We start from the raw sequence: 13,588 nt of genomic DNA on the forward strand, positions 1-13,588 counted from the left end.
GGGAGATTTTTTTTCCCGTTTAAATGTTCGGTTATTTTTTTTTACTTTTATTTTTTGGTAAAACATAAGGACACACACACACACACACACATTAGCCTTAGTCTACACAGAATTAGGGTCATCAAGTTTTCCACCTCCACTTGTCTCAGGAAGTCCCCAGTGCATAGTAAAATGGAAGAACTTGCTTAAGGTGGCAATGAATTCTGAAATACCTCCTGAAGTACTTGTCTGCAACTGTTCAGCAGGTAACAATTTTTACACTCTAAAATAATGATGAAAATTGCATATGTACAATAGGACATTGTTCAGCCTTAAAAGGGAGGCTTCCTGTCAGATGCTAAAAAATGAAAAATGAATTTCAAGATGAAATAAAACCAGATGAATGATTTCATTCATACATGTAATCTAAAATATTCATCCATGTAAGTATAGAATGACGCTTATCAGAGACTGAGATCAGGAATGGGGTGGTTGTTTTGTTTGTTTGGTTTGTTTTATGCACTTTATTTATGTTGTATGGGAAGCCAGTGCCCATGTATCACAGCATGTGTGTGGAAGTTAGAAGATAATGTGTTGATTCAATTCACTTCTTCTACTATGTGGGACATCACAATGAAACTCAGGTCCCCAGGCTTTACAGCAAGTCCTTTTATTAGCTGTCAAACGCATTATTTATTAGCAGAACAGACTTACAGTTTAGCCAGATTAAAATTTTCTGGAGATGTACTTCACAGCATGAATATACTTCATAAATAATGAACTGTGTACTTAAGTATGCTTAAGGTGATCATTTTGTGGATTTTCTTAACCATAATTAATAGATAAGTAGCATCTATATATTACCACCAAGAGATACCATTAGGGAAAAAAGAAAGCTGCATCGTGGTAGATTATCGAAGCATTATTATTTGCTTAGCATCCTTTACCCCCTAGGGTACAACTAACCTTAAGATGTCAGTTCAAATGCCTGATAATACTAAAAGTACTACACTAACCTTGTTTTTTTTCTTTAAAAAAAAGAGGAAAGAAAGAAAGGAAGGAAGGAAGGAAGAAATAAAGGAGGGAGAAAGAGAGAGAAAGGAAGGAAGGAAGGTAGAGTGGCAGGGAGGGAAGGAGAGAGAAGTGAAGAGAGACAGGGAGAGAGAGAGGAGATGGTTGCACAGTGTTTTTGAGTCCCTCCTTTAGAACTTTAGGATTCAATAACCCCTTGGCGACCTTTGCCAGCATCATTAAACACATAAACAAGCTACTAATTTGTGAAAGAAATAAAAAACTGAGGTTGGAGAGAGCGAAGGGTTAGAGCACCTGCTGTATTTGCAGAAGACCCAGCAGACATGATGACTAACAACCATGTATAATTTCCATTCCAGGGTGATGGAGGAAGGTCATTGGCTAATAAAGAAACTGCTTGGCCCTGATGGGTTAGAACATAGGTGGGTGGAGTAAACAGAACAGAATTCTGGGAGGAAGAGGAAGTGAGCTCAGATGCCAGGCCTCTGCTCTCTGAGGCAGATGCGATGAAGCTCTGACCCAGGGTGGAAGTAGGCTAGAATCTTCCTGGTAAGCGCACCTCGGTGTTACACAGATTATTAGAAATGGGTTAAGAGGCTGAAACTAATGGGCCAGGCAGTATTTAAATGAATACAGTTTGTGTGTCATTATTTTGGGACATAAGCTAGCCAGGTGGTCAGGAGCTGGTGGCAGGAAAGCAACCCACAGCTCCCACAACACCAGGGGATCTGATGCTTTCCTCTGGCTTATGTGAGCACTTCATACATGTGGTGCCTAGATACATGTATTGGTAAAACACCCATACACATAAAAGTCATTATAAAAATTCCAAAAGACTGAGTGAGTACTAGACAAACCAAAGAAAGAACAAGGGGACAGGGGAGGAAGAAGATAGAGAAGAGTACCTGGGGAAAAAGAACAGTAAGGCACTTTCACTTGTTATACCTGAGAGCTGCATCAAGTTAGATTTATAATACACACATACATCCACACACATATATGCACACACGTTCAGCAAACTAAAGTCTTCGATTCTGCCTGATCATAAGGTTTCAGGTTCAAGTAGTAAAATCTATGGCTGAGTTACTGATGAACCAACTAAACGGAGGAGTACACCAACTTAGACCCAGTGAGTACAAAGACCAAGACAAGGATTCTTATAGTCTTTTTCTTTTTGCCCTTTCCTTTTATATATTTTCATTGGCTTCAAATAATTAAAAAATATTTTCAAATCACAAGTCTTCCTTAGAAGTCTTGTAGAAAAGACTTGAATGATATTACAAGAAAGAATGTAACTCATTACTCTTTATAAAAATAAACAATAAAAGTCATTAAATAGGTAGGGTGTGGTGGCACAAATCTTTAATCTTAGCATTTGGAAATCAGAGGCAGGATGATTTCTGCTAGTTCAAGGACAACATGGTCTACAGAGAGAGTTCCAAGACAGCCAGAGCTACACCAAGAAAAATACTGTCTCAAAAAACAAACAAAACGAAAAACAATTTTAAAGTCAGTAAACAAACAAGTACAATACACAACAGTAACCCCAGGGAGGGAAAGCAAAGGAGAGCTGGACTACCTATCCTAGCAGGATTTTTTTTAGTGGTTACAATAGAGAAAGTAAATGATAAGCAACCAAGAACATACAATAGGTTTCTACAAAGGTTAAGTGTGGAAACACAGGGTAAAACTGTGACTCCAAAGTTAGAATGCAAGAAGGAGATGGGGAGCTTTTGATAAAATGGAACATAATAAGCAGATATGTATGATAAAACATTGAAAATTTCATGTCCAACATGATACCTAGACCTAATATTAAGTGTACTCAGTATTTTTCTGAAATGAGGGATTATCACTAACTGTCCTTATTGCAAGTGAGGAAAAGTAGGTGATTAGGGGAGACAATGGATATACTAACTTGTTTCATTAGAGTAACCATTTTACTATACACATGTTCAGAGGATCCTCTGAGAGTGATGGGGTTATTGCCCTTATAAAAAAGTGTTGTAACCTGAAAACACGGTAATTCAGAAGTACATTTCATGCCCCCTATTTACCGAACACTGTAGCTTAGCAATAAAGTCTACAGTAGCATATCAGCTATTTCCACTGCCACTTTCCGGCACTGAGAGGGTAAAAATTCAAAATATGAAATATAATTTCTATGAACATATATTGCTCACATACTATGAAAAATGAACAATTATAAGTTAGGGGTCACCTGCATTCTTATATTCCTGAAAATATGGAACAAAATGTGTTTAAAAACAGTAAAATTTATGTTTTAAAAATTACTGTTTTATAGATATTATTTATCAATAAAATAATTCTTTATACAGGCAATGAGGCCATTCTTACTGTAATCCTAAAGCCAGAAAAAATAAAAAATGAAAAGAAAACTACATGCAAGTACTTTATGAATATAGATATAAAAATTCTGACGATACTAAGAAACTGAATAAAATGGCTAATTTACAGCATCATATATCATGACTGCTACAGTTTGGATATGTAATGTTTTTCTAAAGTTCATTACTAACGGCTGAGTCCCTGTCTTGGGATTGTTTGGAGGTAGTGGGGAACAGAACTGTGTACCTAGTGAGAGGTACTACAGTCATTGGACACTTGCCTTTGAAGGCTATGATAGGATCCAACCCTTCCTCTGACTCTATTTTTCATGCCTTGGCAATGATGAAAACAGGTTTGCTCTACTATGCCCTTCCTACTACAAGTTAACACTGCATGAGACATGCAAACTGCAAGACAGAAAAGGCTCTGTCACTTTAACTCACAATATCATTACCAACTGGACTTATCTCAGGAATTCATGGTGGTTCGACAGCAAATTTTCAAAAGTCAATACAAAATACCCATTTACAGAACAAAAGAATAAAACACATGCGATAGTAATAATTAATGATGTAGAAAACCTCATTTGATAATTTCCAATATCATTTTTAGATTAAAATCAAATACTCTACAATCTAAGAATACACATGAAAAGAAATAATCAACAGAGACCAGAATCCATGGAAAAATATTTCCAAGCTATCCACTGACTAAGGGTTAATGTTCAAAACATAAAAAGAGTTAAAGCAACTTTGTCAGAGGACTTGTACATGCATTTCTCAAAAGAAGACACAGAAATGGCCAACTGGTTTATGAAAAGACACTCAACATTACTCTTAATCAAGTGAATAAAAACTGATACAACAAATTTAGCATGATATGGCATATGTTAGTTATAACCCAAAAGACAGGAGATAATATGTGCTGATGAGGATGTGAAAGGAAGAAAACCTTTAGAATGACCGCTTGGAAAAATGCTATGAGAATCCAAAACAATTGAAAATAGATTATTTTATGATCTAGCAAACCTACATCTGAGTGCATAACAAGGAAAATAAAATCACTGTCTTCAGGAGATATCTATACTAATGTATTCACTGAAGTATGATTTATCATAGGAAACAATTTTTAAAAGACAGCTTGAAAGTCTCTCAAAGGAGGCTGAAAGAATGGCTCAGCTATTTAGAGCACTTGTTGCTCTAAGAAATGACCTAGATTTGATTCCTAGCACCTAAATGGAGGTTTACAACTGCCCATAATTTCACTTCTAGGGTATCTGAAATCCTCCACTGGCTTCTGCAGGCACCAAGCACCAGGGATGCACATGGTGCACATACACACATATACATACAAGTAAAACATTCACAAAATAAAATGAATGGTCTGAAAATATTTTAAAGAAAGGAGTCTCAGACCCAGGCCAGCTGGCCTTGGTGAGTTCCCTATAGAACATCCCCATTGTCTCAGTGTGTGGGTGCACCCCTCGCAGTCCTGAGTTCCTTGCTCATGCTCTCTCTCCATCTGCTCCTGATTTGGACCTTGGGGTTGTAGTCCGGTGCTCCAATGTGGGTCTCTGTCTCTGTCTCCTTTCATCGCCTGATGAAGGTTAATATTCAGGAGGATGCCTATATGTTTTTCTTTGGGTTCACCTTCTTATTTAGCTTCTCTAGGATCATGAATTATAGGCTCAATGTCCTTTATTTATGGCTAGAAACCAAATAGAAGTGAGTACATCCCATGTTCCTCTTTCTGGGTCTGGCTTACCTCACTCAGGATGGCAATGGGTTTTTGATCCTATTGCACGTACTGGCTTTGGGGGAGCCTAGGCAGTTTGGATGCTCACCTTACTAGACCTGGATGGAGGTGGGTGGTCCTTGGACTTCCCACAGGGCAGGGAACCCTGATTGCTCTTCGGGCTGATGAGGGAGGGGGACTTGATCGGGGGAGGGGGAGGGAAATGGGAGGCGGTGGCGGGGAGGAGGCAGAAATCTTTAATAATTAATTAATTAAAAAAAAGAAAGGGGTCTCTTAAAGGATGAATGGATAGCAAAAATGTGGTGTGTGTGTGTGTGTGTGTGTGTGTGTGTGTGTGTGTGTGTTCATTATGGCCATCAGTCATAACAAAGAATGACAATGTCATTCATCTTTATAAAAGAAAGAACATTCCTTTTAAAATCACATGGATAAATGTGTCAGTCATTGCACCATGTAAAAATAAACCAGGCATGGGAAAATAAGTGCTACGTGATCTTAGTTGGAAATGCAGTGAGAATTTTTTTAAGTTGAACAAATAGCAAAAGAGAATGGTAGTTGCCAAGGCTGATGGCAAGGTATGCACCTTGTTTAAGGTCTTCTTCAAAAGTAACAAAGTTTCAGATATGCAGATATGGAAGTTCACTGTATAACATAGTAACTAATAGTCATATCATGTATTCTGTACTTGAAAACTGCTAAATATCTAGATATTAATGTTCTTTTCAGAGAGATTAACAAATATCAGATGTTATAAATAGGTGGCTATCCATTTAATTATTTATAATATATATCACTATATATAATTATTTATACATATATGATGTAGGAGGTTTTTCTGTCCATGTGTTGCTTTCATTGGTTGAATAAAGAAACTGCCTTGGCCTTTTAATAGGGCAGCACTTAGGTAGGGCAGAGTAGACAGAACTGAATCCTGGGAAGAAGGAAGACAGAGAGCCACCATGGAGCTGCCAGGTCAGACATGCTGAATCTTTCCTGGTAAGCCACAACCTCATGGTGACTTAAAGATTATTAGAAATGGGTTGAATCAAGATGGAAGAATTAGCCAATTAGAAGCTAGAACTAATGGGTCAGGCAGTGTTTAAATGAATACAGTTTCTGTGTGATTATTTCAGGTGTAAGCTAGCGGGGTGGCTGGGATGACAAGCAGCCTGCTCCCTCCTGTTACAAATGAGCAGGGCAGGTGGGAAGAAACAAAAGGACCAGCTCTCTCTATAACACATATATATCATTATACATTGGAAATATGTACAATTTCTATTTCCCCACTGGACCTTAATAAAGCTAAAGTGAAATAGTAACAGAGACCAAAGAGGAGCTCAGAGGGATACAGTGTAAGAAAGACTCGTCTATTTTATTGCTGACTTGAAAATGGAGAAAGGGTAAGCTATGTAACATAAGAATTCTAGAACTGAGAAGAAACTGATGAATGGGATTTCCCTCTGTATGCTGTGAATATAATTGATTAATAAAGAAACTGTCTTAGTCCTGCACAGGAAATAGAGGTTGGTGGGGAAATCTAAACTGAATGCTGAAAGAAAGGAGGGTGGAATCAGGAAGAAGCCATGGAGTCACTGCTGGAGCAGACATCTGAAACTTTGCTGGTAGGCCACAACCTTGTGGTGATGCACGGATTAATAGAGATGGGTTAAATTAAGATATAAGAGTTAACAAAAAATATGCTTAAGCTATTGGCCAAATAGTATTGCAACTAATATAGTTTCTGTATGATTATGTCAGATCTAAGCAGCCAGGAACCAACAAGTAGCCTTCCCCCCAAAATTGGCACCAAGATAGTTGATTAAAATCCACTTAAAACCGGAGAGGGTTTATAGATATTTGCATTGGTATGGATCTTGGTTTGTTGATACAAATTTGAGGTCAATTTTGTTACATGTATATTTCTGCTCTTTATTAAGGCATTTTGTTTGGATAGCTCATTTATCCATAATAGTCAAGCTTGTAGTCATGTTAGTTAGATTTTCTAGATGTACAGAGATATATTTCAGATGGATAGGCATGCTTCAAACCTTTCAAAGACTACAGAATATGGCATTTAAAATGTTTTAAGAACTTAGGACTTTTCGTGACACTGAGATACATCTGCTCCCAGCAGCACAAATATATTTCAAGAGGAAGATGGGCATCAAAGAGGCTCCTTATTGAGTTTGCTAACCATTTGGGAAAGAAACTGCTCTTGTCTGGAAGATGGATGACCCAACAGTACAGAAGAACTTTGGGTGACTGTCTGGGCAGCAAGATGTCTCTGTCAAATCTAGAGTTTTAGAATTTTCTTACAATACGTTTCCTGTTTACTTAGGTAATATTATATCCTTCTAGAGTCTTAGATGGAGTTGATAAAAATTGATAGTTATAGTTTTCCTTAGTTATGATAAAAGATAAAGTAGATATAAATGATATAACTATAATTTTTGCTTGATACCTATTTTGTGATATGTAATTTTACTATGTTAAAATTAAAACCTTCCTTTCATTTAAATAGAAAAGGGGAGGTGATATGGGATTCACCTCTGTATGCTGTGAATATCATTGGTTAATAAAGAAACTTTCTTGGGCCTGCACAGGGAATAGAGGTAGGCAGGGAAAACTAAACTGAATGCTGGGAGAAAGGAGGTGGAGTCAAGGAGAAGGCATGAAGCCACTGCCAGAGCAGATGTGCCGAATTTTGCTGGTAGGCCACAATCTCATGGTGATGCACAGATTAATTGATATGGGTTAAATTAAGATATGAGTTAGCAAAAAATATGCTTAACCTATTGGCCAAAAAGTATTGCAACTACTATAGTTTCTTTGTGATTATTTCTGGTCTAAGCAGCCAGGAATCAGCAAGTGGCCTCCCCCAACAAACTGATTTTTTATAAATACTACAAAAGAGAATAAAGTACTACAATACTTTAATTTAGTACATTAGGAGGTGTGTCATACTTTTGAGATATAGAACTGTAACATGTTTAACTCAATTTGCCTTAAAAAGTAATATGGGAGTGGAAAATAATTTCTTCACTGTGATAATTTAAGGAAAACCAATAGATAACATCACAACATCACCCACAGTGATGAAAGTCTGAAATCTAAGATCAGAAATCAGACAGGAGTGGGCAAGATGGCCCACTAGGTAAAAATGCTTTCTGTGAAAGCCTTATGAACTGAGTTCTCTCCAAAGATTTCACTGTGGAAAAAGATCAAGGATCTTTGTGAAAGTTATCTCTGATCTACACAGGCACAACTGGGCACACACATGCCCCCACTCCACATTCACACAACAACAAATCAGCAAATGAAATAACCCAATTTCACTGCCTTCACTGATTCTACAAAATATTTTAGAGGAATGCTTACCCAGAGACATTAGGAAAGAAAAATAAGACAAAAATAAGTAGGTCTTCCTAACTAATCTACAGATATTTGCATAATATGGCTCCATAATGGACCCCCTAAAATAAACTTTAATGATTAGGCATTACATCATTGGTAAAACTAAAACTAAAATTGTGTTCCTGTGCCCTTCCATATTAGATACGATATGTTGTTCTGAGAAAATTACTGAGAAAAGCAGTGGAAGGAACCATTTGCTTTGCTCTCAGTTTAAGAATACAATCTATCTTGGCAGATAAGTTATGGTAATAGGAGCTTGAGGCAGCTAGTCACATTGTGCTTACAGTGAAGAAGAAAAGGGAGATGAATTCTGATGCTTGGCTCACACTGTCCTTTTTATTCAATCTGGACTCCACACCCACGAGATAGTGCTATCCATAGTCAGGGCATAGCTTCAGATATGGGTTAAATTGCTTACAGCAATGCCCAGAGGTTTCTTCCCTAAGTGATTCTTTATCTGTCCAAGTCAACCAGCAATATTAAGCATCACATGTCCTTTCACCAAATAGCATGCAATTGCTGATAAAGGCCTTGCCAAAGCTTTCTACTGTGCTCTGAGACACAGAGCTATTATCTTAAGATCTGCAAAATAATTTTCTAAAACATATGCAGTACACATTTGTGAAATAAACTGAATAAAGGAGTACTATCCAAACCAAATCTCTGAAGTCATTATTCTTTATTTGCCTTCATGAAACAAAGGCTCATGATAAAGTTATCATTTGAGTCCTATGATTTCTGAATCCTTGAAATCATTGTACCAATTCTAGTAAAATGTTTTCCAGAATGTAGTATCTGAATTAAGTTGATGGAATCCAAAAATTTGGAGCACTTTGATATTAGGGCAAACAAGTAAACATGATGCATGATTTTATGTTCCTGGGGTTTTAACTAAATTTGGCACAAGAGCAAAATTGGTTTTTGCTAATTTCCTAGGAATATATAAAGGAAAAGGAGAGCTCATTCATATTTGGAGCATCTCTACATTGATGCCATTTCATTTGATCTATTATTTTTAGACTCTCTGGTACATTATATTAAACAATGTAGGTAAACATTAAATGATAAGAAATAAAACAGAGTAAACACATGGCACAATAGTAGAACTAGAGACAGCATAGCTGTGTTTGTAAGTGGACATCTGACTGACAAGTATGTGGGACACCTAGCTTAAGAGAGAGGATAGAGGCCAAAGAGTTTGTTGACAGTTATGACTTTATTGTCTGAAAAAGGACCCAAAAAGGAAGCTAAAACATTGAAATATGTGGAAGAACGCTATCTCCAATAAGATCCAGTGACATAATGTAACTACACTCTTGATTAAATCATGTGTGATAAAAGGAACACTGGAATGGAAAGTATTGGAGATCAACTAGTTTTCTTAGTCCTTGCTTGTGGGAGGAAAGTCTGATTTGAGAGTAATATGCTTTATCTTTCCCCTAGCCTTCCCATTCTTCTGTAGAATGATTGGTGAGCTTTTTAAACTTATGAGGAAACTAATTATGACTTTATCAGACATTTTTTAAAAGATATGGTTGTGCATAGTGAAGATTCATTCTGACTTTCTCTAGGCCATAAATTAATATAGACCCTCCTCTTGCTGGAAGTTGGTGATGGCATCGACTTTCTAACATATTTGGAGGCTGTTAGATTATTAAATCTGTCTTGTTTAAGAGGAAAGTATTTAAAAGTATTTTGGCTATAGATTACCAGGGATAAAATCAATTGATCTTACTGTCACTCACATCTTAGTTTTCAACTAGTTCTTATCAAAAGAATACAAATAAATACTTAACTACTTAACATATTTTATTGATGTCACAAAGAAGAAAAAAGTTAAAATGAAATATTAATATAAAATAAAATTTTATGGGAAATGTAGGAAATAATTTTGTGGGCTATTCCATTTCTGAAACTATTGGGAATATTTCAAATTTTGAAAATTAAAAATTACTTTAAACAGTTTATGGTGGGAAACCCTAGGATTCAAGAAGCTGAAGCAGGAGGATGATGTGTTTAAGATCAGCTTGGGTTGCATAGCAAAACATTGTCTCAAAAAAAGCAACAAATAATAACACTGTAAACTCTAATTGAGGCTCCCTCCTACCAGGTGACTCTAGTTTGTCGAAAGTTGACAAAACTAACTAGTACAAGCACAAAAGGATATTATACAAAATAATGTTTTAAAATTCTCTTTTAAAATTAGAACTTGAAATGGTTATCTGCATAGAATTATATTAATTAAAAATAATGATTTGATTATCTACACTGAGAGTCCAGCTGACAAATGCATGATTAAACTCTGTAGTATAGTAAATGTGAGGGTGTTTATTTTCAAACAAATGAGACTTTGGCATGGCAAGTCTGTAAGAAGCTGAGTTCTCTCACTGTATTATTCCACAGTCGTGAAGTGTGACTGTTCAGTGAATAATGAATAATATTTCATACATCTTTACTCACCACAATTTTTGGGCATCTGCTGGCAGTCTTGGTCATTGGCTTCCAGACATTAACACAGAAATTCAGTTCTAGTAAAAGCAGAGTTTGTTTGTGTGTCTGTAAAAGTAGTGGTGGCACACACCTTTAATCCCAGCACTCGGGAGGCAGAGGCAGGCTGATCTCTGTGGGTTTGAGGCCAGCCTGGTCTACAAGAGCTAGTTCCAGGACAGGCTCCAAAGCTACACAGAGAAACTTTGTCTCAAAAACCAAAACCAAAAACAAACAAACAAAAAATAAAAAGAAAAAAAAGAAAAAAGTAGTGGTCCAAACATATGGAAATGGGAAGGTCAGTTCTGGTTCTAGGAAATACAAAATCAGACAGATTCCCACCTCTGACACTGACCATGAAAGATGAGCAAAATTCACAGGACAGGTGCATGAGGCCTGAGATGGAACTTGTGGGCAAATTGAGAAATTTTATATCTTATACCAGGGGTATGATTTCAAAATACTTTTTCTCTGTCACTTTTTTTTATTCTTTAATAGTGCCTTTGAAGGAAGACAGATTTAATTTTGATAATGTGAAGTTTATCTATTTCTTCTGTTATGACTGGTGCTTTTATTATCACATATAAAAAGGGTCACAAAGATGGTCTCCAATACTTTCATCTATGAGTTATATTATTTTATGGTTAGCATTTAATTGCTTTTTAATAAAATTTTTGTATGTGATATGAAGTTTACTAATAAGAAAAAGAGAAATATCAGCTCTCTCAGAATAGTGAGCATTGCCTACTCCTTTAGACAGAACTTGAGGACTTTCTTTTCCAACTCTAAATTGTAAACTCTTTTTTTTAACATTTAAGCATCTCATGAAAGCCCCACATTTTAGAATTTTATTGTTGTCACTTCAGGTTGTTGTATTATATCAGACATCACCTGAAAATTGTTTCTATACCACTCATTGTGTCTAAGATGCTATTCTATATGATTGCTATAGCTGCTTCTTAGAAAATATATTCGTGTATTTCACTTCATTGATTTTTCTTTGCAGCTGAGTGTAGTTCAGTTGATAGAATACTTGCCTAGTATATACAAAGCCCTGAGAAAAAAAGATGCAAGGGTGCACACTTGTAATCCCAGCACTTTGGAGGTAGAGAGAAGAGGATCAGAAGTTCAAGGCCATCCTTGGCTAAAATAGTGATTTTAAAGACAGCCTGAGAAACACTCTTCTGTAAGCAGGCTACAATTCATATATAAACAAAGGTTATGTATGGACTAAGTGACTGGGGGAATGATTGGGTCACCCTAGGGAGGGAAAATAGAATAGTTATGGATTGGGGAAGGACTGGAATGGGAGGAGGGCATGGACAGGGAAGTAGAAGAGGCTATACAGGAAGGAACAGATAAAACTAAGGACCATTTGAGGGGAATGGATGGAAACCTAATATAGAAAAAGTTTCCTAAAATGTATACATATATGATGGTGATCTAACTGGAAACACCAAATAACAGGGGAGACGGAGCCCCAATTGTGTACCTCTTGCCCAAACCGTACACCTCTTGTCACCAAATGAAGACTCTAGTTATGGGAATAGTTTACCTCTAATTGACTTTTCAGCTAATATATGTTCATGGGAACCCCTTTGTCTATTGTCAAGGCTTTTGGTTGCTCTCCACAAATTGATGATAAACCCCTACTACAGAAAACAACACATACACAGCTCACTTAACATAGATAAGTCAAGCCGGTGCTTTACAAGAGTCTTTACCTCTTCTGAGTAGTGCTCAGGATACTGTAGGGTACTCTGCACAATGACAAAGCAGAAAGGTATACACTAACCCAGCCTAAAAACCTTCAATCTACAATAGTGACCAAAATGCAAGATGTGCTATTGCAATAGAGGTGCAATGCTTGTGGGACTAACCAACCAATATTTGACTGGATTTAGTGCCTACTCCATGAGATGGAACCTACCCCTGACAACTTCTCAGAAGACCAAGAACCTTAGAGTAGTTATTACATGTTATTGAAGAATTGAGCTCTTACCATTATAAAAATAATAACCTCCTTTGTATCCTACTATACTTTTGGGATGGAGTCTTAACTTTTAACTTCTGTTTCAATGAAATATTTGTCTTTTCTTCTGGTTGAAGTGATCAACTTTTTGAAGCTAAGTCTTCTAAACCAACAGAACATAAGGGCACAAGATCAAGAACAAACATTTTGTTAGTGAAGCTAAGTCCTCTAAACCAACAGAACATAAGGGCACAAGATCAAGAACAAACATTTTGTTAGTGAAGCTAAGTCCTCTAAACCAATAGAACATAAGGGCACAAGATCAAGAAACAAACATTTTGTTGGTGAGACAAAACAAAACAAAATGTTCCACGGCTATATTTAATCATCTGCTTTCAGGTTGTGGAGAACACGAACCAACTAATTCTGTGGGTGTTGGGCTCATTCCTTCACTTTTTTTTTCTGTGATGATTCCTTCACTTCTTTTTTAGCTTCCTATCTCCTTGATAAATATCATAACAGTGGTTCAAATCATGTCCCTCATAGGTTCATGTGTTTGAACACCTGGTCCCTAACTCATGGTGCTGGTTGGGAATGTCA

This window comes from Microtus oregoni, unplaced genomic scaffold (assembly GCF_018167655.1).
Source record: "Microtus oregoni isolate MIOR12 unplaced genomic scaffold, Mior012 000050F_ref0000143, whole genome shotgun sequence".
Taxonomy (NCBI): domain Eukaryota; kingdom Metazoa; phylum Chordata; class Mammalia; order Rodentia; family Cricetidae; genus Microtus; species Microtus oregoni.